This window comes from Phoca vitulina, unplaced genomic scaffold (genome assembly GCF_004348235.1).
Source record: "Phoca vitulina isolate PV1807 unplaced genomic scaffold, GSC_HSeal_1.0 scaffold8, whole genome shotgun sequence".
In the NCBI taxonomy this organism is placed as follows: Eukaryota; Metazoa; Chordata; class Mammalia; order Carnivora; family Phocidae; genus Phoca; species Phoca vitulina.
In genome coordinates this window covers 6,254,053-6,275,832 of record NW_022589711.1, presented here as the reverse complement: position 1 = coordinate 6,275,832, position 21,780 = coordinate 6,254,053, and the positions used below count along the sequence as shown (strand labels likewise).

Below are 21,780 nucleotides of genomic sequence, written 5' to 3'. Positions count from 1 at the left end.
TTCAATTGCATCTTATCTCAAAGAATTTCAATGGCATGTTTTACAATGGAATCTTAACTACTGACTAAAATAAATTATCTCAAAAAAAAAAAGATGTAAGATAAAAAATATTCTTCATTATACATGCTTTCCTTGGGCATAGCTGTTGACCATATCTGATGAACAATCTGCATTATAAAATTATTTACCAAAATACACTGTCTTTATACTACATAAACACTATTACCTATTCTCAAGGTGAGAAGTTAATGGGGATGAAGAAGAATTCTGAGAGAAAAGGTATTAGGATGATTTGGTAGTCAATACAGAGTTTGAAACACCTCTTTTCTCTCTCTCTCTCTCTCTCTTTCGACCACTAGGAACAAAAAAATGTTGAACTGAGAATAAGAAGCCTTCTGATACAGAATGACATCAACATGTGGGAAAGTTTATACCTTCAGGAATAAAAGAGTGGGTGAAAAGTTTTTGACCAGCAAGAGACACAGCGTATACTTTAATACTGTGGTGGCTGAGGGGACTTTATATGGATAAATAGGCTAATGGACAGTGCAGCTAGTTGGTGATAAGGAAGGAGTGATGCAGACACCCTGATTCCACTATAGCAACTTCAACTTCCTAAAATAAAGTAGCTACTTTTCATCATTACTTCATTTTACCAGTGCCTGTCAGTTTCCCTAAAACCATAGAGAGGTACCAAATTTCTTTGAGTAATGCTTTCTCAACACTCTACCAAAGCAGGCTCTTTGACCATTATGCTTCCAGATCCCTATCTCTGCATCATGCTAATTATTATTCTCACTGTGACTGTGAACCCTTCATTCATCTTTGAATCCTCCAATACCTAACATGGTGCAAGGCCCAGAGCTGATGTGCAGTAAGTATCTGCTCAACTAATCAGTGGATCTTAGAGACTTCTTCAATTAATATACCATGCTGAAGTAAAAATAATACCATGAAAGGAAACAGGGGAATTATATGGGCCAACGACAATGAAGAATACTTGCCTTTCTTTTAATTACTTCTCTCTCTCTCTCTCTCTCTCTCACACACACATACACACACACACACACACACATACAATTTCTTCATCAACAAAACTCTTCTAGTATCTATGTCAATGCTCTCCCAACCCTTACAGACAATCAGCCTGGTAGGGTAGCAGGTCTCCTTTCTGAACCAGGACTCTAATCCTGCTGTCCGAGGTCCTGCACCAACTGGCATGATAATTGGACATAAACACAAATTCTCTAAGCACATACATCAGCTGCTCCTAAGCAACCCTCCAACAGCAGCAGGAAATGTCACCTACATGCATGAGTCAAAGATACCCAGAATCATAACTAAGGGCTGAATGTTCCCAAAATTTTAGAAGTAGACAGAAGGTATCATCTTAAAATAGAATTATAACTATTAGAGAGAAATAACAAACAAACAAACAAAAACGCTGAAAAGAGCTCCCAGTGGTTTAAAGGAAAAAAAAAAAAAGCATTATCATTTCCTATTAGGACATTACTTTTTCAGCAGCTAAATAAAAACATTACCAAATCATTTTATGTAATAAAATTTAACCTTATTTTGACCTTCCTCATAAAGCAAACAAATCTCTCTATCCAATAAGGTTCCATCTGAACTATGTAAGATGATAAGCAATACCTTAATTGCATTCATTTACATGACTTTGGAACTATTCTGGGCTGAAGTCACTGACTGCAAGGTCACAGAATATGAAATGTAAAATGTACACAATTTACTGAGGAGGAATGATCCACTTACGGTGATAGCACCTTCTCCCACCTCATTAAAAGATACCAAATGCTTAATGCAATCAACAGGTGCAGAGTTCTCTTTTTGAAACATATCACACATATGCACACTGGCTTTATAACTATAAATACATAGATATACTAAGAATATACATTAGAATAAGTTCATCATATATTATGGCTTGCTTGTTAAAATCAATCTGCCTGAATAGAGGTAAAGGACAACTCACTAGTGTTTAAAATCAAAAGATGAAACAGAGCTATTATTTTTTCCATTATCTCATGAAATTTCTAACAACTAAAATTCAGGTTACAAAGTTATAACAATTTTTAGGACAAGAACTGCAAACACAGGATCTTAAGCATACTAAAAGTTTCTGCTTTCTCCTTTTATAACCTAAACAAGCATATGTCCAACTATTCTGCATGTCTCATGCAAAAATTTTACATGTCTCAAAGTCAGTAATACAATATTAGTAAAAGAAAGGAAATACAACAGACAGAAATTGACTACCACAGACTATAAGAGACAATGCATATTCTTTGAAAACTTCAGAATATATCAAACCACACAAAAACAAGTTAACCCAACAAAATATCTCCCTTTAGTTTTGTAAAATTCTAACACAAACTAGATAATAATGGCGCTTGAATTTACTGGAGAAAAAAGAAGGAAACTAAAATAGGATGTAGGGGGTACTTTAAAAATGTTTATATTATTAGTACAAATGTAGAGCAACAAATATTTGTTTTATGTTTAACATAACATCACCAGAATATTCATTTAAATTTCTATCCAGGGGTGCCTGGGTGGCTCAGCCAGTTAAGTGTTCAACTCTTGGTTTTGGCTCAGGTTATGATCTCGGGGTTGTAAGGTGGAGCCCCACGTCGGACTCCACACTGGGCTAGGAGCCTGCTTGGGATTCTCTCTCTCCCTCTGTCCCTCCCCACCTCCTCTCTCTCTCTCTCAAAAAAAAAAAAAAAAAAAAAAAGTTTCTGTCCATTAAATTAGATAAATCTCCCACAGTTAATTTACTAACCAAGTACTTTTATACTCCTCAAGCCAAACTTTTGTAACTTAAAAATGAGTTAGTGAAAGAGAAACAACCTTATTATAAAATGTATGTCTCTTCACCTTCTCTACCTTTACAGAAGGGCAAGACTTTTTTCCTGTAAATCTGTGTTAGATCCAAATTGTTTCAACTGATGCTACTCCACAAAGAACACAAGGATGAATACATATTTAAGTACTACATTCCTAAATAAACTCCAATACCATAATGTCACTTTGTCCTTTTTAAATGAGAAATAAAATATCTCCTTTTTTCTCTCTAAGTTAAGCCAATTCACTTTGGAATAGCTTACTAATAAAATAAATGCATACATATATTTTTAAAAATACTAGTTACTATTATGATCCATATATAACTTTCAGTGACCATGTCTTCTTTAAATAAATTTTCTTTCCATAAGAAGCAACTGAGGGTCTAACATGATAAACATAATTTGTATAACTATGTAACAGGCAATTCATGGTTCATAGCCTTTGACAAGGATAAAAGCATGGGGGCCAGTCAGACTCTTCCAATACTGTTTCCAGTGTTCTTGGTCACATTGTTACTTAAATCTCAGGTTGACAATTATTGCCTGATAAAGATGATAACTTTTTGTTATTTCTAAAACACTTCCCTCGGTCCACCCAAATGACTAAATGCCTTTTGTTCCTACAGCTCATTGATTACAATCACAATATCTAAAGTTCTATTTCATCCACATAAATTTAGGATTTTCCTTTCCTTGGATATCAGAACATGTTAAAACCAATTTTTATAGCCACAATCTAGCCTTTGTGTAACTTTAAATGGGCTACAACCTTGAACTGAAAATGAACTATATTAATGGCATCACTCCTCCAGCTCTCAAAGAAAGAAAGAAGTCCGAGTCTAGGTTCAGATACACTTCATTTTAACAGCATGCATCAATCTCAGGTGAGCCTAGTAAATTCTACTCACAAAGCAAGTGTGCATGCATGTGCACGTGTATGTATGCCTCTTTCCATTTTCTCTTTTCTTTTCCCTTTCCTCTTCCCCAGGAAGTTAATGAACAAAATATTACACTTTTTAAATATATATAATGACATGGAGATAAACTATCCATCTGGCAGAAAAAGAGTTACCTAAATAAAGAAACTTAACAATTCTGTATGCAAAATTAAATCCTGGACTGACAGGGTTGTTCAGATAACACTCAGAAAAGCACAACATGATTCAAACTGTAAGGAACAGGCCAAAAACACTCCATGAAATCAAGTCTATCTAGAATACGCCGTATCTCCATTTGAAACACCTGCTAAGAATACGTGAATTCACGATTCCGTCTAGGAAATATTTTTCTTCCCCTCTCACCTGTTCCCCCACCCATCTTGCATCCAACTCCATAAACAGCAGTAATCCACCATTATAAAACAGTTGACGGTTAAAACAATGAGCCAACGGAGAAAGTACAATATTCCATAACTGACATTTACTGCATTGGCCTTGGACTTCTAATCTTTACCAGACGGGCACACAAATCAATCCATCAGCTCATAAAGGTGTGCTTTTTTAACCTCTAAAACAGATGGGATTGGCCAGAAGTGTCTGGCATGTCAAACTGCTAATCACTGCTGCCCTTTGCACAAAATAACCCACTTAAGTTGAGGCATGGTTGCACTGTAACCGACATTAGTCTGTGGGAAACCCATTTAACTGTCACACACTCCTGCCACTCCTGCTCTCCCTTAATTAAGCCTAATGCCTTATGCTTTGACCTTTTGTTCTAGCCTATTAACCCTATCTAGTACAAGTTCAATTATGTTAAACTAAAAACTTTGCTGTAAAATATTAAATGCCAAGCTCAAAAAATCATAAGGGACATCCTCCCAGCCCTTAGTTCTATGCACCCTGTTACTCCATACATGCAACAGTAAAACCTCATTTTTGAAGTGATACTGATTCTTACAGAGGTGAGAAGAACCAAATATGATTCTAGCCCAACCCCTTATTTTACCAACTGAGGCCAGAAGAACATTAAATGACTCGCCCATTTTATAGCTTCAGCTGAGCCACATTGAAACCTATCTCATCTCTAGCTCTAATCCTTTATTCTCCACGATATCTCTGATTAATAGTTAAACCAACCAACAGTGTGTTAAGGATACTAATGTTTTCACCACAAATTTGTATCTTTCACCACCTCTAGAATGCACTACACAAATTGGCCTAAAGCAAAATAAATGGGCATGTGAATAGACCTCAGAAGTAATTTCCGCGTGCACACAAAACTTTCTATCCCCTTGCTATTTCTTTTTTACTTTTTAAAAGTAACAATGGTCATCAAGAACAGCTAGCTTCTGCAACACTCAAATATAAGGCAATATGTATGAATACAATTTTTTTTCTTTCCTGATGCTTCATTTAAGTATTCAACAGAGAAAATGACTTAAGCTACAGAAAGCAATTACAACTGACAACTCCCCAGTGGACAAATTCACACTGGCTATCTTTAAAAATACCTCTTTTTTTAAACCTATATGCATATGGATTGCTGTTCACATCTACCAGAATTTCAAAATATAAAAACAAAAAACTTGGAAATTCACTGTAAAATAAAATCAGATGTAGTCCAAACTAACATGCTGTCATCACCGGGGTATTTTAGTTGTAACAGATAGCAATGAGTGTTATTACTCCTCTTTCATTTTCTTCATACTGCTAGAAAATTTTTTTACTACTCTCACTGTAGCACATGAAAACAATTTAAAGATCAAGAACATATAACAAATTTTGGATTTCCATCTGGGATTCTTGTGAGAAAATGCATATTAATTTTAGATTTTCAAAAGATTAAAAGTCAGATTTTAATTTTATCCTTATTGTTGACTGCCCAAAGCCCACTTTACCTCTTTTAAGGATTAATCAATGCTGTCATTTTACTGGAACCTTACAGGTGAAGGTAATATGCCATCAATTGGAATGTACAATAATTTTTAAAAGAAAGATCATTCAGAGTTGTACTAACATGATGAATAAATCCAATGACGGAATTTATTATGTTTTAAGGGGTAAGAAAACATGGCATCAGAGTTTTAAACTCAAAGTAAATGTGTTCATGCTATTAGAATGACACCTTCAAAGGAAAGTGTCACTTGGCATTATCAGAAGGAATGTATACGAGAATGTATAAAATGTAAAATACGTGGATGGATGAGTAGTCAGAACTAAAATAAACACTTGTAGTAGGGACAATTACCAGCAAAATAATGATTCAGAATCTTATTCACCTTTTTTACCGCAAAGTAAAATGCTGCTAATTTAAACGAGACATCATGTCTTAGTTACAAGAGTCAGTTCATGAATATAGAAATTAAGTTTGGGTCTCTGTTGAGGAATCCTACTTTGGAAAATTTATACTAATGTATAGAATTCATGCATTCTCTAACATATTGACTGACATTAAGGAACAATGAAAGGCAAAGACAATTCAGTTAATCAGGATAAACAATGATGAAAGCACAAAGTAGAATATATCACATAATTAGTAAATGTGCTAATTTTTCTACCCTTCTTTTTTGGACCATAGTCCATTGGCCTGCATACCTTTTTTGCTATGATTTATAAGCATGTGACATAAAAATAAATATACGAGCCATGAGAGGAGATGTTCTTTCTTCTACAAAAGATATCCATTTCCAAGCATGCCTGAAGTTTAGTATAACACTTCATCTTCACAAAGCAAGAAACTGGGTTAAAGTTATTTTAAGAGCATTTGTGAAATCTCAGTGTTGTAAATATATATCCCAGATAATCTATACATTTCCTTTAGCATTTGAAAACTGCTAGTTAAGAAATTTCTGAGCTCCATTTTAAAATAAATTTTTTTCTACCTTAGCATTATTAATCTAGTTGAACATAATAGTGTTCTAACAGAAAATTCACCTCCAGAGAAGAGCAATTACTAGTTAAAAAAAATAATAACAAAGGGACTTCATATACTATTTAAGTCCTATAACTTAGTAGGGTTTGAATCATCAAGTCATTCTTGATGGCCTCTAACTTTTAGATTACTGAACACTAAAATTAACTCTAGACATGAGATTTCAAAATGCCTCCATCTTCCCAACCAGTCAAACCCAATGTGATTAAATGTGTCAAACTGGTGTTTTTTTACCACTACTATAATACTTAGCTTCATTTCTGAAGCTAAAGAGACTATAAGGCTCTATAAAAATTTTGTTTCCTTAAAAAATAATTAAATGTTGCCCCCAAGGTTTTGCTAAATGTGTTTTCTAATATATTGTAGCTTGTGTATTTTTGAAGAAACCGAGCATTACAAAACAATTTTAAGTGCCAAGTAATTATAATGTCACCAACAGTTTCACTTTTTCCTTCATAATTAATATACCTAGAAAGATGATGACAAATTTTAAGGAAGAAATAGTATCCCTTTTAGAAGTCCTAATTTAAATAGTCTAAAGAAAAAAACTGTAGAACAGTAGCTACTATGAATTAGCTACAGATAATAGTTAGCAGCTGTTATATATAAATACATAAAGACTCCATTTCTGGCCTCAAAAAGCCAGATTTTACCAATAATTGGGATTGGTACGGTTCATTTCAACAAATGTTTATAAGAGCCCTCTATGTGCCAGGCACTACACTACCAACAGTACACTGATGAATAAGCTCCTATTCATGGAGCTTACGGTCTACTGAGAAACACAAACATTAACCAAGTGTGATACTGCAATCAGGAGTACCGAGGACTGTGAGAGACAAATCTGATCTTGTTGGGAGGCTTGGGGACTGTAGTGAGCATGTACACCCTCTTGCCCACTGTCCCAGGAGTGAGAATATTCCTTCCCAATTTCCTTCACCAAGGTTAAAATGTGGTCAGTCTGTGCTACCATTAGGTTTCTTCTCTTGCTCTCATTCTAGAGGGGTGAATCTAGATGCACTTGGTTCTGAGCATTATCACCACTAGTCCACACAGTGCCTCTCATCTTGTTACTTTTTCACAGGAGAACACTGAAATGGGGGCCATAACCTTACCTGACAGACCCAACTACCTGCACTAATGATTTTAGAACATTACTCTTCAGTAACAACTAGAGCTGACCTGTGAGTATTTTGATCCCACTAGTCAACTCAAGGTACCTGGCTCTGTTAATCTACAAAGAGAAGTTTCCCTACTGATTTTTAAGTAGAACTCAAAATGTATATAACATGTAGGAAAAAAGCTGCTACATGAATAGATGTGCACCTCTACTGTAAAACTTGTTTTTAAATTCTCAGCCTAGAAAGTACATTCCAAATACTAGAATACATGAATCATAAGACTGTTCTGAAGACCATATTGCAGTCCCAGGAGAAGAAAATAGGCTACAAAAACAAGGGGGATGTAATTGGCCCTGTCTCACTCCACTTCTCATGCCTGTCTTTCTGGTTATCATAAGGTCAGCTTGGACTTTACTGCTGGATCCATCACCAAAGGTTAATAACTATTTCTTAACACCTGGTACATAGCCCTCTTGCTGAGACTGCCTTAATAAAACAAAGTGTGAAATAAATTAAGACTTGATTTCTTATCCTGGGTTTACCCAACTGCTAGCTGTATGAGTTTTAAAATTTACTGAAATTCTCAGGGGTTCAATTTCCTCCTCTGTAAAATGCAAACAAATGTTTTGGAAATTTTATTTTATTTTTTTCAAGTTTTTATTTAAATTCCAGTTAGTCAACATACAGTGTAATATTAGTTTCAGGTGTACAACACAGCGATTCCACACTTCTATACAACACTCAGTGCTCATCACAGCATTAACAACAATGACAATAATGTTGGAAGATAAGCAAGTAGTTTTACCCCGTTGCATCACCAGGTATACCCTGGCAATAAAGGGGGGAAAATAAAAGGACAAGTGAGAAATTGGGAAAACAGGAAAAAGAGGAAACAAAAAAGAGAAAGGATCAAAAGAAAAAGGTGTATAAGTGATAAACGGTAGCATTTATTACTATTTGATTTATAGTTCATACCAACTACCTATCTTATGTGCTCTTCCATTAAGGAAGATGCCTCTATAAACCAACCTGTTTGAAAATGGGGAAGACAAGATACCTCTAGGACAAATATACTTAAACCTGGAGCATCCTTAGCTTTTATCAAATTCCCTTCCAATCTGAAAATCTAAGGATTCTATGAAATTACTTCAATTTGTGAAAGCTGAAGCAAAAAAAGCAAAAAAAAAAAAAAAAAAGGAAAAGGAAAATATGACGTTGATTTAGGTGAGTCAAGGATTACTAGGATAGGTAAGAGCAATGTTTTACTAACAAAGTAAACAATGCATTGCTTTGAGTTTTGCCTCAACAACACCCAACATCTGGATATTGGGAAAGAACCAGATGGTGAATACAAAATTTCTATCTTCAATCCCTGGCCTCATGGAGATTCAGTCTATTTCAATTAAATTTTTTAAAAAGGCATGGATGGGTTAGGGAAATAATATAAACACATACCTGAACTCTAGAAAGTTCACTTATACAGTTTCTTTCTTACTTGGCCATATACAATATATTCTCTTAATAAAACATCATAGTAAAACATTCCTTTGCAGCTTTTATAGAAACTCTTTTGTTTATCCAACATTTACTTGGCAATTCAAAATCCAAAGCACACTAGAAAATATTATGTATATGAGCCTTATTACTCATCCTTGTGTCTCAAATGTAGTTTTAGTTTGACTGTACCTTTTAATGTAGAGGGAACCAGTGGGCGTGATTCTTTTGGGTTCAAAATTCCATAAAGTTTAAATGAGGTAAGTAAAAAGAGGTAGAGAGGTTTATAACTACATTTCTCATGACCTCAACAAGAAAAGAGTATGTCTGATGTATACTTAAAAATATACTACATGCCACAAACCTCCCTAAATCAAAAATCTCTTCTCTGACCATAGTCTACTCCCAAAATGAAGCCAAATACTCATCTTTCTATTTCTGCTTCCTTCTGATACATTCACATATTATTAATTTCCTCTTCGTATCAAAGAGCCTAGTTTATTAGCATAATGTAGTCTTTAAAATAAAATTATTGTGGGTGAAGATAGGGCAATAAAACAAAATTCATGTCAAGAACCATTACAGTCAAGAATTTTAACTTTTCAACTAGGAAGAGCTATGGGTCTGAATTTGCGGCAACTGCTCCTTGAGGTAGACAAACATCACTAGCCTTGGGAATACCTGGATTAAGACCATGACAAGGTATTTTAATGAATTATATCAAGAAACATAGTTGCTTTCTCTGCCTCAAAGAACACTACGGTAATTCTGTGGTATACTTCACAAGGCTTAGCATTTGAGGATGGAAAGGAGCTTGCATAGTTGCCGCTGGTGTCTACATTTTTCGGGCAAGCACAGGGAATGGGGCATCAGTTCTCTTGAGAATTAACATCAACTCCTGCAGAATTATCAACTGGAAACAGAGTGCCCTCCTCTTAAGACTGGTCTTGGAGAATCCAGGCTGGGTGGACTGGATGTGCTGCTTGAGTTCTGTGGCTACCAAGTTTGGGAGCAGGATTTTTAATGATGCTCTAAAAATCAAATAGGGACTGGTTTTCTCTTAGAAAGATGGCATATTCTCATGAAAAAGCAAATTATTATCAATGAAATTAGCTGCGTGACCTCAAGAATTTTTCAGACTAGAAAAGTAGAGAAAACGATAGCTTTATGCCACATGGAAACCGTAAAGCAGCCAGCTCAATGCCTGGCACAAAGCAGGTGCCCCCAAATCCTCTTCCTTTTCCTGATCTTTCTCCTAATAAAAAAGGAAAACGCAAAAAAAAAAAGGCAGCTTTTTTTATATTTCAAGTTTTTGCCCTATCATGTCTACTCCTTTTAAAACCATAGGTTTGAAATCTTTACTGTTTATGGACAACAGCATACATCGATATATAGAATCAGAATTCCAGAACTCAGAAATCAAACGAACCCCCTTGTTCTACAGTCTATTGATGTTACCCAGAGAGATAAAAGGACTTTCCCATTATCTGCAGCATAAATTGTTTTATTTTGTACTTTTTAAAAGATTTTTATTTATTTGAGAGAGAATGAGAGAGAGAGAGAGAAAGTATGAGAGGGGTTAGGATCAGAGGGAGAAGCAGACTCCCCGCTGAGCAGGGAGCCCGATGTGGGACTCCATCCTGGGATTCGAGGATCATGACCTGAGCTGAAGGCAGCCGCTTAACCAACTGAGCCACCCAGGTGCCCATACATTGTTTCAGTAGCAGATCCTAAGCTAGAAAAAGTATATGAGGGATAACAAAACAAATACTTAAAAATTTGTTTTTCAAAAATCAAACTTGAGCCTATATGACCCATTGTGCAAATACTCCTTTTACAGGAAAAAACTGAAACTGTGATTAATTCATTTTGAGGATGTTTCTTACTATATCCTATTTGGGAGGGTTTCATATGTTTTCTAGTACTTTTTCTTGGTGTTCTTCCCCTTCTTCTATCCTCCCTCCTTCCCTTAATTTCTTTCTTTTCTAGTGTATACATCCACCACTCTGTTGTAGATTACTATAAATTCATAAATTCAAGAATCAAAAAAAAGTATCTAAGAAAATATGCTTTTCAAAAACCAGTTACCATCCCTTAAAGACTTCCTATCTCTCAAATTCTGGAGAGATCCCTGAAGAGAGAAAACCCTTTTTTATCTTGAACTTCTAATTCTCAAATTTTGATTATGTTCTGTCACATGTCAGCTCTCTTATCTACATTATGTCATTAAATCAACACAATTATAAGAGTATTCTCATTTTAAGACTGCATATAAACATAATTTCCTAACTACTGCAATGCTAAATTATCATCTGACTTTTAAAAATGCAGTAACATATTTAAGATGTTCACATGTTATATATACAGTATGGGCAAATTCAACAATTAAAAGCACACAACTACAAAGAGAAGCTAGTGTAGCCACTATGTGATTTCAGCTTTCCTCTTATCTATCTAAAGCTAATCACCTGACTTTTCACCTAGTATCCTCACATAGCTGGTACAGATAAAATAAAGCACCCCAATAACAACAGAAGCTCCTAACTCCTTAGTTCCTGATTTGTCCTCAATTCATTAGCAAATTACAGATTTGAAAATAAGTAGCCCTGACTGTCATTTAACAGGTGACTGAAAAAAGACTCTCTTAATTAGAAGTCCAAGGGCAAGAGACTCCATTCCACCGAAGCTCTGAAGCAACACCAACATCAGGTCAGTAAGAGTTGTCCTGGTCCTAGTGGTATCTTAAGCTGATGACTCAAGTTCCCAGCAGACTTCTAGTTTAATATTTCTTGAAACACTAGGCTTAGTCACAGAGTGACCTGGAATTTAAGGCAAACAAGGGTCTCTTCCTTTCATCCTTAAAGACATTTCTGCTAAATGACACAAAGTTAAAGAGGCAAGATGGGTTTTAATTTAGAATTTTTATTCCCTGAGGTATACCAAGTCAAAAAATTTCCTGGGAAGAGTGAAGCATGCTAGCTTTGAATTTCAAACACAACTGTTAACCCTGTCAGAGAAGCAATTCTATTTCCAAATTTCTTAACAAAATGCCCCCCCCATCCTCTTTATTAAAAGAGGAAGGAAAGATGGAAGGAAGGGAGAGAAAGAAAGGTGGGGAGGAGAGGAGAGAGGGAGAGAGGAAGGGAGGGAGGGAGGGAGGGTGGGAGGGAGGGAGGAAGGATGGAAGGGAGGGAGGGAGGAAGGATGGATGGATGCATGGATGCATGGATGTCACAAGCATCCTCCTAGCCAAAGTTTCAACATATCCTGGAGTTATCCTTGAATTTATTTCAACCAAAAAACAAACCAGATGAATTATTCAAATCAGGTAATTATCCATAACATTATCTTCAAGAACAATCTATCTTAAAATCTGCTAAAGACATTAAGAAAAAGATCTTACTACTACTTAGTAAATACAGTGTAGTAGTCCTTTTTTTCATAACTGCATTTTTGAGTTGCCAGTCTCCTAATAAATTCTTTAATTCTACTTCTCATTATATTGCTCCTAGAGTTCTAGGCCAAATGTTATCCCTAGCATGGTTTAAGGTATTAATTTTAACAAAATGCTAATACAGTGGTAAAATGTATCATGTTTCACTCTTTCTTGTTCTTCTCAATGTTCTATGAACTTAAAAATAAATTACCTTGTTTCAGGTGTATTGATACCCTAAAATATCACAAGGTTTGTAATGCTTTATTTGTAATATTTGCAAGATAGTGCAGGAATCCATTTGAATTTCAAGGTTCATAATGCAGAGTATGTACTATTACAATGACAACAGTTAGTATAACATTATCTCAATAGCTGTATTTATTATGAAAAATTAAAACTGCCCTTCATAACTGTAGTAAAGTGAAAGGAAAGGTCTGTTCTAAATGACCTCTAATTTTCAGAATCCTAACTATTCAATATCCATCAAATTGAACATTAAATTTCAAGGAACAAAAAAACAGATGGGCATTTATACCATAGTTTGTGAAGAAACCCTGATAAGACTTCAGATGTCTCTTATTTGCAATTTTCCCCTGCCCTTGATAATGTACTTAAAGGAAACATTCTTCCTGTAATTATTTACATCAAGTTATCTTTATCAGCAATCCTATAAAAGAGGTCTCTAGTTCACCACCCAAACCTCAGCACTGTTTTCCATGTTCAGTAAGACCCTTAGAAAACACAAGATCTTAAAAGAATTAAGAAAAGGTGATCTAATATGAATTCATTTTCTTCCAAACTATAACTCCTGGTTCTATCCTGGTACCCAGTTTTGATCTTCTACCTTAGATAGATTTAAGAGATATTCAAAAGCAAAGTGTGCACAAGCACAGAAAGGGGAATTTGTCGTTTTCCCCCTCCAAACATCCACTATTTATATAATATTGCTGCCCTCATAGGAGGGAATCCATTACCATCAGCAATTCATGTCCCTGCTTCAGCATCAGATGCAAACAGGATACGGAAACAAGATCTCTCTCCTCCATTTACTTTTTGTTCATTCCAACCTCTGGACATAATCCTCAGTTCCATTCCACTGGCCTGCTTCATCATCTGACACTCCTGATTTTTACCTTCTCAAGTCTTAGTGATCATCCTGAGGTTATATATTCTACAGAATGAGTTTGCTCATTATCCCCAGACAGCAACTTAAGGAAATGCATCTTGAACAATTCAATTCTCAGATTCAAGCGTATTATCCTGAAGTCCCTCCCCCTGCCCTATTCTGTTGAGAATGTTTGACTTTTCAATAGTAATCAATGTGCTTTTTGGTAATCAATACACTTTTCATTAAAAATATTTCCTCAGTTGGAAGACATGGGTACAGGGGCTTTGTTAAAAGAGCAAATGCTTCTTTCCCCAGTTTTCCCCCACAAAACAGCAAATCAGTATTAAAACAAAACAAAATGCACTCGGATGGTGTATTAGCCCCATGACGGGGCATATGGAAAAAGCACAGGAGTAAAGGAACTGCACCCCACCACAGCCAAGAAGGGAAACTACAAATGAAGGCAATTTTCATGAAAGAACACATCCCAAAATGTAGAAGCTATTTATTTTAGAAAAGGGGGTGAGAGAGGAGAGAGCAATACAGAGGTGTGTAGCACTGACAGATAAACTAGAATTCTTCTCTATTAACCTACACTCTAAAACCTAACTGTATCCGGCAATCTAAAGTTTAAAAAACAAAACCGATCCTATCACGATTTAAGCTGAACAATACTTCCTTGATGAAAATTAGACGTTTTGAACTTATTTTGGCAGAATTATCTTTTAACCTGATACACAAAACTAGTATCGCTTTTCCAAAACAACACTTAAAATATGAGCTTTCAAGTTTCTTACAAACTGCAAGTCTTAAAATTAAAAGCCTCATCCCTTTAACATCATATATCCTAAGCCACTGATTCAAAATTACTTTCTGTATCATTGACGCCTAGTATTGGTTTGCAATGAAACCTGTACAATTAATAATAACCTTCTTCCCTCTCATCTTTCTAGAGAGCCAAGGATGACATATCTTCTTATCTCCCTACTTGTTCCATTAGATTGACGTATTTTGCCTCATCTGTCACCTTCCATAAAACTCTGCTTTCAGATATGAGTTAATTCATTTTTAGTTGTCCTCAATGTTCTAAAATAGTGATGTTTGACAGAATTAATACAGTGCTCTAGTTCTCTCTGTTCAACTGGTACTTAATTAAAGATCTTGGAGGCCATCTTTCTCTCAGGTTACACCATTTAAAGAAGGAACGTTACTTCCTCCAGACAATGTGATAAGCCACATGGCACTAAAGCTGCCATCCCCAGGTCTCCCATTTAACAGATTGCTTTACCATGTATAAACTACCAGCAAGACAGATTACCACTTTATTTCACACTGATTTATTTTTCACATCTCTGAACCCTAAGTCTACTTTGCCTACACTCTCTCTTGCCTTTTGAATCTCCAGAATTTCTGGAGTTCTAACACTCCTTTATACTTTTATCATTGCTTCTGTTTGAAACGCACCTCAGAAAGTCCTAATGACGTTTAATCTGTAAGATTTCTTGAATCTCTGGTTAACAATGCAGAAAAGTCTTGAAGCAATCAGAGCGCAACCTTGGAGCACAAACTGAAAATTCCCTGTTTTAAATTCTTTTGAATTAATATCTTTTGGAGAACAGCCACTCCACTTGATATGTCATAATTTTCATTTCTAAAGGTAGCATGGATAATTTAAATTGGCACTTTCTATTTATTACACAAATAATTGTTCTCTTGGATGACCTTTTGAAAGCTAGCACTTCTTAATCATTTTCTGGCTATACTGGAGCCACAAGAGACATGTCAATTTAAGCAAACTTCAGGAGCAATAAACTAACAAACAGACTCTAGGTGGTGGTATAGGTTATTTTTTATCATGATGTTTTGCTCTTAAAACTGCAAGAGTCAGAAGAGGCTTTAGCCTCCTTTACAGACACTTCTTTATTACAAACTTACAATCTTTTAGGGTGTTTAATTTAGTAAAATCCAAGTTCTACAGAGTTTTGGAGACAAATTCAAGAAATGGATCTAAGTCAAGTTTTCCTGCAGACATTAAACCAGGGTTTCAATTGCTTCAAAAGCACTGCAGAGACCTCACTTTATGAGTAAAACTAACAATGAGCAGTCCTCTTTTTTTTTTTTTTTTTTTTTTTAATATGTATTTACTCTTAGGGCACTTTCAGGGGTAAGTATGGAAAGAGGCGCTTCCCCACCAGAGTGAATGAAGCGGGCTGGAGGAACAGTCAGTCCCACAGTCTGCAGAGGAGTAGCTGTTCCAATGACTGATTGTTCTTCTTTGTCTCTAGGAACTAATTCCAGACAGAGAAAAGTTACTACTGCTGATGAAGCCTTACTCTCTGAACCAGCTAAACCCACTCGACATTACCAAACCGCCAGGCAAAACCAAAGCAACTTATTTCTAAGTTGAAAAACATTTCAACATACTCCAGGCAGCAACCTACTTAGGTGCCAGGCAATTGAAGCACTATATTTGTTTAGAAGTTCCACTTATTTCAGTGTCTCTTCCACGAAGGTGGCAAACTGGTGGTTAAACAACGAATAATCCATCAGGAAGATGCACCCACTTGCTAAACCTATGGTTCACTAATAAGCAGGTTCAATGTAATTCATAAGTTTAAAGAATGAATTAAACCAAAGCCCTCTGCTTCACAGATCCCACCCTCCCAAATGTAAAGAGTATTCATCGTATATAACCCAACACTATTTTTACTTTGGACACCTAGAGAGGTGTGTAGCACTGACAGATAAACTAGAATTCCCCTTTTTCCTGTTCACTTTTCTTCCTCTAAAGACAGTTTTTCAGCCCCGCACAATCTCACAATTTAATCATTTACATTACCGGAGACAAACTCCAACTTAGTTCCACCGACTGAGTGAAAAGCCCTTGTAGCTAGGAACGTCTTAATTTTTGTCCAAAATAAAATGTCCTATTAAGAAATTTAACGCAAAGTACTTGCCATTCTGTTCTTTTACTATCTTCAGAAACCAATTAAATCACTAATGAGATAGAAGGTAGAACCGCCTGTAATGCTTCAGAGATCAACATGTGTCACAGACTCCCAGCTTGTTTGCCTATGAGACACAGTTGATTCCTTTGTTCCTTCAGCCTGAACACCAACTCTTGGTTAAAAATTTGGAAACAACTTTGGAAAGGATGGGAGGGTTTGTAGACTATTTCCAGGGAAACTGTTCATAAAACAATATTCACTAGTAGTAAGGAGGACACAGATATAAGAGGAGAGAAAAGAAGCCTCCCAGGACCTCCACAGGGCTCACCCCAAATGTGAGCCCCGCTTCTGGCTCAGGAGTAAAGTGATGGTTGAGGCCTCGGGTCCAAAAAGCCTCGCCCTCGGGTCAGTGGGGTGCGGGGGGAGGACAAGGACCGACCGGTCAGGCCTGGGGGTCTGGTGGGGGCCCGGAGAGCCGTCCCCTTTTTCCTGTTCACTTTTCTTGACCCGGAATCCGGCGAGCACTGAGCAGGGACGCGCCGGGCGAGAGGCGGGTAGCAGCGCCCGGCGCCGCCCAGGTCGCCCCGGGCAGCGGGACCGAGAGCGGCGCGGCTAGAAGCGCCCGGCACTCCGAGCCGAGGGAGCAGACGAGCGGGGCGCGACCGGGCCGGGCCAGCCGTGCCCGGTCCGCCTCAGGGGACACACGCCGGCTGCCCCTCGGCCCAGGACTGCCACGGACCGGCCGGTGAGCCCGGAGCCAACTCCACAACTTGCCGGCCCGGCTGCCTGGGCCCCCCGACTTCCCGGAAAGATTCGGACCCGGCAGGAGGGGCGGAATATCCCCGGAAACAATTCCTCCCCGCCGCCGAACCCACCCCGCCGTCCGCGTTCGCTCCCGCCGGCGGCCGCGCGGGCCCCGCCGCCCCGACGCCCCCGCGGCCCTGCCCGCCAACGCCGCCGCCGCCGCGGGCCGCGCTCCCGGGCCATTTCCGGCGGCGCCCGCGGCCGCTCCCGGAGCCCCCGGCCGCGGCCGCCACTCACCCGAGGCCGCCGCGGCTCCGAGCCTCGGGCTCCGTCAGGCTCACTCCACGAAGGCGCCCCGCCGCCGCGTCCTCCCCCGGCGCCCCGGCGAGCTCTTCCCTCAGAGCAGCAGTGCTGCCAAGCACAGTGGCGGCCGCGGGGCCACCGGCGGGCGTGCGCTGGCGGGCTGGAGGGCTTGGGGCCGGGTCGTCCCTCCGCCTCGGCCGCCGCCTCCTCCTCCTCCTCCACCGCCGCCGCCGCCGCCGCCGCCGCCTCCCGAGTTCGGGGCTCTGCTGCAATGTCTGCGAGGCTGACTTTGAGCGCCTCGCTCGCCGCCCGCCCGCAGCCGCGCTCCTCCCTCCGCCGCCGAGTCCGCCGCGGCCCAGTCCCTCCCCTCGCCGCTCCACGCCATTCAGCTCTTCAGCCAAGTTTCTTAACCCTTTTTTTCCCCTGCCTCCCATTGTCACCCGGGCAGGAGGAAGCCGCTCGGGTCCCCGCAGCTCGTGGGAGCTGAGGAGCCCCCCGCCCCGTTTTGTTGTTTTCCTCCTTGCCCGCCCTCCGGATGGCCGGGCGGGGGCTGCAGGGCCCAAAGGCGGCGGGAGGACCGCGTCGCCCGGGAGAGGTGGGTGCTCCACGCGCCCGAGCCGGCCCCCTCGGCTCCCGGCTCTGTCCAGCCGCCCCTGACCGCCGGAGGCGCCTGGACAGCTCCTCCCGGGCCCGGGGGCTTGTTCTCGTTACACAGGCCGAGGGCTCGCGTTTGGGACACAGCCTGGGGGCCGGGACGCCCAGGTCCCGCTTGGGTGCTAGCGCCTTGGCGTCCCCCTCCCATTTCACCCCACGACACGCATGCCCTCGGCTCCTTCTCACCCACCCCCAGCTTCCACCACCTTGTAATCTGTGTGTCCTGCTTTAATCTTGGGGGGCACGGGCACTAACTCCAGGTCACTTTGACCCCACGCCTTAGCACGTAGTAGGCACCCAGGAATAAATGCGGAGTGACTCGGAGAGGAAAACGGGAGGAGACCTGAGGAGTGCCCCGTTCAGCTGCTTGAACCGACGTAGGACCCAGGAGCAGGGTTTATCTTCAGCTGCTTTGTCACTGCGAAGTCTCCGGCGGAGTCTGTCAGCGAATCTACATCATCCCGGGAAGAATTTGACCCTACCAGACAAGGCAAAAAGAACAGGGCTGCCACTTCTTCGGCAGCTCTCCTCGGTTCAGTCTCCGAATAAGAAATAACAATTACATCACGAGGCCGGGGCGGCAGCGCTGTGGAGCCTCTTCGGTTTCCTGCGGCTTAATCTCGCTGAACCCGCCTCTAAACTGGGGGGGATATGGATTGGTGGCGAGAGAGAGTGGAGAGGGGAGAGAGTCCCTTCGAAACCATAATCCCCCCCCTTGCATTTGCTGTTTTAAAATCTTACCCTCAATGCTCCCCCAAACATCTAACTAGAACTATTAACACCCCTTCAACACCTCCCCAGATGTCAGGTTTCTTTTTGACTCTAGCATCTAGCATTTAGTAACTTGCCATGAAAAAAAAATTACCAGGGGAAATGAGTGCCGTTGCTGAAATTGTTTTTTGCTTGGTAGAGAAACGCCGAAGTACAGCTTAGCCTCACCCTTAACTCAGAAATGGCATGCCTGTGTTAAAACACTTATTACACAAAACAAATGAGTGGATGAGGCACTCCATTCTTATATATAGGTTTTCATATCCTTAAGAATTCTATAACATTTGAAAATAGAGTTGCTAGCGCACTTAAACAAAAACCAAAAAACCACTATCCTAGTCATGAAACAGTATTTACTCTATGCCTGTTATGTAATGACTGTATTGAACATTTAAAATTTCACTTCACCTTTAAAAATATGAAAGTTCTGTAATACCTTCAAATCTTAAAAGTGAAAGCAATGCTTAATATGCTTAATAAATCCACCACCTAGCCCAGTGCTGGGCACATTTAGGAATAGTTTGCTTAATGGTGATGGTGCATTTTAGAACAATTATTTTACATCACCTTAGTGATTCAACTGTGCAATCTGTTGCCATCTCATATTGTTTAAACTTCATATGATGGTTTATTGTGTTTATATACCACAATTTGAAATCTACTCAAGGCAACTTAGTAAAGTCTGCTGTTCTATAGTATATCATTTATACAGGATTGATGCAAAGCAAACTGTTCCAATTAAGTGATGATCAGCAGAATTGGAATCTGGTCCTTTAAAAGTCAAACTTCTTTAAAAAAAAAAACTTTTAAGTGTTATGCAAAGATTTTCTAAAATGAGTTATAATTTTTTTTTTCCTTAAGCGGTTTATTGGACTTCATTTGGCTTTTTCTTGAAAAGTCAGGGTTAGTTTTATTAAAAGTGTTTATTGTGGTAGGTTGTAGTGGATTTAACAAATACATCAAGTTTCTCTTCTATATCAGGCTTCTTCCTAGGTGTTGAGAGATGCTCCCAGGAGCATGTATACATAAGCTATCAATGGCTGCACTGAAGGGCTCTAGGATGCTAGGACTTAGTGGTTATTTCTGCCTTTTGTCGTTTCTCTCTTCCCCTTCACTCACTGACAATCTGTTGTCCTTATTCTCTGTTGCCACAGCATGCCTGCCTCTAGTATTTTCCTCCTCTTCTGATTGGCAGCTTCTAGTCTGGTGCAGACGGAATCTAGATGACCTCACTTGTCACAATTCAGTACAGTAAAACTAAATAGATCCTATGTAAGAAACTGAGTGCTCACCAAGGAGTAAGACACATGAACCTCAAGGCATAGACTTTGGGACAGATATCCAGACTACTCAAATGTTGCTTTGAAAAGCATTGTTTTTGCTCCTTAACTGGGTTTTGGATCATTGAGGCTTGTAGGTAAACAGCCTTCAAATAAGTGAGGTTACACAATTGACCCAGCCAGCAGAGTATTGGTCCTGCCCAACAACGCTAGTGTTAAAAAGTCTACAGCCATTTGTTAGATGACTTAACAGAGTTGCTCACCACTTACTAATCTATCTTCTCAACCCCACAAAAGTCCAATCACTGAAATCCTGAGCTCTTTTTGATAGTGCATTAGTGAAAGTAAATTACGTACCTTTTGTGGAATTCATTTTAATTGTGCTAATTCTGGTGGGGTTCTTTGGTTGTTCTTTGTTTTTGAAAAATCAATGCCTAAGTTTCCTGGCTAAGAGAGTCATTGCAGTGATACTGGGCCTATATGTAATATAAGAATGCCTATTCAGTAATTTGTATTTTGAAGACAACTCTCATTTTAACCAATTGTGATGTGAAAAAGATACCCTTCAGTTTATATACTTAAACACAAAAGTATTTTTATAAACCCAGGGTTCCTATGGCATCAGACATTCATAGTTCAGGCTCAATATGATTATCCATCATCACTATTCCCAAAGAAGTAGTTTGGGAAAGGTGTGTTTATGAGGTGCTTCCTGAATCTCTGCTGTTAGTAGCATTTTTCCACACAATTTTGTGACTGTATCCCACTCTAATTGCAAGCACTGCTGGCAGAGGCAGGGTCCGTACCCCTCTGGTTCACATTTTGATCTCTCCACCACCTATCCCTGTGCCCAACAAATAGCATTCAGTCAGTATTGGGCAAGAATCTGTCCTGGCCCTGTGGACAGTGGTTAGCTCTACCTGGGCTACTGGTGTGGGATGAGGGAGTTTAGGGAACATTTTACAGAGAAAATAATGCTTCAACAAACTATCAAAAGGTAAGAATTTGCCAGGTAGGCAAAGTAAGAAAGGGATTCTCAGGAAAGGAAAAAGACTGTTTGACAGTAGAGAGGTATAAAGAAAACAAAAATAAACATTGAGAAGTATTGAATTTACATTATACACTATGAATTAGTGACTAACGAATTATGACAAGCGACAAAAATATTTACTGATGGGATTGCA

General features: G+C 39.2%; 1 protein-coding gene across 1 annotated transcript in view; it reads right to left on the bottom strand.

The window, feature by feature from the left end:
• NRIP1 (nuclear receptor interacting protein 1) overlaps positions 1-19,181 on the bottom strand; it is a 97,837-nt gene extending 78,656 nt beyond the window's left edge. Inside the window, exon 1 of the mRNA XM_032406299.1 lies at positions 18,889-19,181. The gene's annotated coding sequence lies outside the window, so the exon portion shown is untranslated. The remainder of the gene's footprint in view (positions 1-18,888) is intronic.
• Positions 19,182-21,780: the final 2,599 nt, after the last annotated feature.